Here is a 4647-nt window from a genome sequence, read left to right as displayed (position 1 = left end):
CGCGCGGCAGCGACGGTGCGCGGCGCGTGCGGGCGACGCATGCGCGCGCGCAGACAGCGCGGCCGGCACGCGCGGCGTGTCGGCGGCTAGGGGCGGCTCTGGGCGACCTTGGATGGGCGGCCTGGGCGTCCCTAGCGGGGCTGCCTGGGTGGCCCTGGGCGGTCTTGGCTGGGGAGGCCTTGGTGGCTGCTTGGGCTGCTTGGGCGGCCTTGGGCGGCCTTGGCTGGGGCGGCCTGGGTGGCCCTGGCGGGGCTGCCTAGGCGGCCTTGGGCGGTCTTGGCTGGGGCGGCCTGGGCGGCCCTGGCGGGGCTGCCTGGGCGGCCTTGGGCGGTCTTGGCTGGGCGACTGGGGCGGCCTAGCGGGCTGCCAGCAGCAACCTTGGCCCGGCTGGGCGGCTGGGTGGCTAAGCGGGGCTACCCGGGCAGCCTTGGGCGAGAGAGAGGGTGAGAGGAAGAGGGAGAAAGAGAGAGAGTAAGAGAGAGAGAGGGTGGCGAGAGAGGAAGGAGAGAGGGTGGAAGGCCGACGTCGCAAGGCAATGGCGGCGGTGGCGGCGGTGGCGGCGACGACGTCGATGGCTAGGGGAGGCTGGGCAGTCCTCCAAGAAGAGTTAAACAAAACTCAATTCTTGAAATTATGACTGCCTAATGTTTCGTGAAAATAATGGCCTATATATAGGCCTTGGAGGAAAGAGAAAATGACGAGAAATTAAAGACGTGCGCCGTGTCACGCCAAAGGAGAGTTGTGGATCTGCCTCTGGCGTCGTGTCATGACGCGCGTAGGGACGTGCGCGGGTGGAGATGTGCTTGTCGACGGTTACGTCGTGTTGACTTTGGTGGGCAGTGGCGGGTTGACTTCAGTTGACTTCGTCGTTGGGTCCATAGCAGGCGTGTTGACTCCAGTTGACCGTGGTGACGCGTTCAACGGTGATGTGTTGGCGTCCTCGCCATCAGAGTGATTAGACCCTAAATTCGGTCTTTATTTCATGCTATTAGCACAATTTTATGCATTTAAAGAGCTTAAAATGGGGTTGTTATCATCTATTTACATGAAAATACTGTTTTCAAGTGATTTCTGATTTTTCCCTAATTTTCTATTAATTCTATGAATTTTAAGGGATTTATTTGAACTTGAAATGATTATTTTTGAATGAAAAAGGCAAGTTTAATATTTAATTTTGAGATTTATCAACGAGCACCGCTTAATCTTTGTCATCGTGGTTATGCCGTCCTGATCACATCGGGAGTGTAGAGGAAGTATGGGAAGAAAAGAGAAGAAGGGGAAGGCCCTTGAACAATTATGGCCTGGGTGAATTTCATATTTATAATAATAGTGGATATTTTTCATAAAACCCCCAAAACTTTATATCTTCTGACATCCAAAAGACCCTTTGTGTGTGACCCTCTAGGCCAATGTATCAGTCTAGTTAATACTCAAGCGACCCAATAACCTTTATTGACCTTCCAGATTAATTAGCTATATCATCATATAGATTAATTAACATAGATCAATTTAACCCAATTGATAGGTTAAGTCTTCATCACGTGGGGTGCCAATTCATACCTTGTGCTCTAAAAGATACAAAGGAGCGTGTATAGACTCACTCATGGAACCTGTTCGTCATCCGTTATGGTGTATATATAGTCCCTCATCCACTTGATGCTCCTAAAATGACCTAGGTTATGGTCAATTGTCAAACCATAATCGATCATCCGAGTTAGACGATGCATTTGGAAATCACCATACAACACTTCTCCAATATTTCACTACCTTGGCCAAGTACTTCATCACGCCGGCTTCCTTGAGTTGTCACCTATTGTACCAAGGGTGGTCAATCCCATCTTGACCACTCAATTGTCTTCGTGAAATTCTTATTATACTTGAACTAAGACTATTTAGAATAACATAATTACAGACATGTAGGTGATGACTCTCAATATGTCATCAAATATTAAGGATTTCTCGAGCATGAAAGTGTCATTTGCATTCATTTAATCCATATCGGCTATATCTTATGTGCATTATTTTCCTACTTACTAACCCCACTTGATTCGTTGAATCAAGTGGATTAGATCTCACTTATTGGATTTAATGAGTTCAGATATGGATCAAGCATCAAGAGAAATGCAGGTGACTAAGAGAAACTGGCAAAAAATTACAAGGAAGAAAAGCCCTAAAAATTCTCCAAGAAGCATAATTAAGAGAAACCTATAAATAGCCTCTTGAGGGCTCACATTAGGTTGTCCAGAAATTCAACCTGAACAGGCTAGGGCTTGGAGGAGAGAGTTCTGCACCCTCCAAGAGCTGATGAGCATTGGAGTTGGGAGAGAAGCAAGCTGAGGAATAGCTGGAGCACGACGATCATCGCGTTGCCGGAAGGGACTGACACAAGGAGGTGTGAGAGTTCCAGTTTCAGTTCTAGTCTTCTTCTCCTTTCTAAGACAATTGAATTTGGGACTGGAAGGTACTCAGCAGTGCTTCTAGTCATTCCGGACAAGATTGTTCTTCGTTCTAGTTTGATTTCGAGTTCATCGTTTGTTCAAATCGATCTTCCTTTCTTTCTCCTAAAAAAAACCCACTGTTGTTCTTCACAATCCAGTGTGAAATTGTCTCCTATAGCAGCTTCCAGGCCGCCAGCAGCTGAGGCAGCAAGAAACCAAGGCTACACCCTAGGTTGCCAGCAGCCAAGCAGCCACCTGCCTAGGGCGTGGGCAGCCAAAGCTGCTAGCAGCCAGGACCGCCAGCGACCAAGGCTACAGCCTCGGTCGCCAGCAGCCCAGGCCGCCAGCAGCGCACGCTGCCAGTAGCCCATGCCGCCGGCAACCAAGGCCGCCAGCAGCGCACGCTGCCAGCAGCCCACGCCGCCAGCAACAAAGGCCGCCAGCAGCACACGCTGCCAGCAGCCCACACCGCCGGCAACCAAGGCCGCCAGCAGCGCAAGCTGCGGGCAGCCAAGACCGCCAGCAGCACACTCTGCCAGCAGCCCACGCCGTCGTCAACCAAGGCCGCCAACAGCGCGAGCTGCAGGCAGCCAAGGCCGCTAGTAGCTCAAGCTACCGGCAGCCCAGGCAGCCAGGACAGCACACAGACGCCCTGCTTGCGCCTCTACAAGCAGCTCAGGCTGCGAGTAGAGACATCTGTAGGGCGCCTATAGGGTGTTCGTGGATTTGCCTCCAAGGGTAAAAGTAAAATCTTCAATAAAGAAAATCTTTACTGAAGATTTTGTTGAACTGAAACTTTAAAAAAGAACACTCTGTAGATTTTACTGAAAAATTTTAATTGAGTTTTTGCGACTGAATATATAGATCTGAATACACATTGATTTGAAAAGAAAGTACTGCTGTTTTAACTGCTCTCTGTGGATCGACACCTTACTCGCCCTACGGCTGTGAGGTTACAAATATCGTTGCATAAGCTCAATCCTCACGTGATTAACCTGTAATTAACCAGTAAAAAACCACCTAATTTGAGCTTATCAGTAGGTCATAGTTAAAGTACAACTAGCTATCTAGAAGACGTCTTTGGTGTCTCAAGTCTAAGAACCACCTACACAACCGTGCCGTGAGTCAACCTTATTGACCGTTCAGTATAATGCCATCCACGGATTCATCCTGATTAATTAGTGAACTCTTTCCATTAAAAAACACCCACTATCTATCCTTAATGTCTCCACAATAATTACTACGGGAAAGACCATACTCCTCATATGAGGGAGGCTAGATAGTTCTTGTTGGATTTAATTGTTTTTCACTAAGCAAAAATGCATGAAATGCAGTGGAACAAAATTTCTTATAATTAAACTTCACTCAAAACATTAAACCTTTCTGGCAGGGCTTATTCTTGGCAAAGTGGGATCGAGACAGCTCTCTTGACTGCCTCCAAAAGTATCGACGCCAGTAGATAAGCTTTGGGACTCCTCTTGATATCTACTAGAGAGCCTAGATGATCTCCTCAGAATCCAAGACTCTCTTGGGAAAGATTTGAGACTCTCAAGCTAGTGAGAGGAGAGGAAGGCTCAAGAGGGGGCAAGTTAGGTCTCGCATGGGTGAACTAAAATTTTCCCCTCTCTTAACCTTATATAGGATCCCATTTAGGGAAATCTCATTACCCTAATTATATTGGGCCCATATACTTTTGGGCTTCCATTTAAGAAATCACATTTCTCCAATGGATCATTACCCTAGATAATATCCCATATATTCTCATGCCGTATTTGTGTGTGACCCTCTAGGCCCATGCACAACCAAGTAAGAGGCCATTTGAAAATAACAACACTTGTTTGTCCAATCATCAATTATGATCATCATCATGAACTATAACTGATGGTCCAACTAATCCTATGGACTAATATGTGATGCCTGACGTCGTCGGGACGTTGTCCGGTTGTCACCGAGCGGGTTGACTCGGTGTCGATAAGAAGATGGTATCAGACTATGGCTGGAGGGCATCGTCCAATAGTGAATCATAACGGCTTGGAACTACGATGAAATGCAGAATGCGTCTACTTGTGGTACGTGCAAGTGCCGACAAACAATGGAGTCTGACTCCCCGGAAACCAACAGAGTCACATAGTGGTGAGACCTCTTGAGCCTCGTTCGAGGGGGCCGAGGACGGTACGGCGCCAAACGTGTTGTTTCCCTACCGAATTTT

Source organism: Wolffia australiana, chromosome 2 (assembly GCF_029677425.1).
Source record: "Wolffia australiana isolate 7733 chromosome 2, ASM2967742v1".
NCBI lineage: Eukaryota > Viridiplantae > Streptophyta > Magnoliopsida > Alismatales > Araceae > Wolffia > Wolffia australiana.
Note: the sequence above shows the minus strand (reverse complement) of the source record.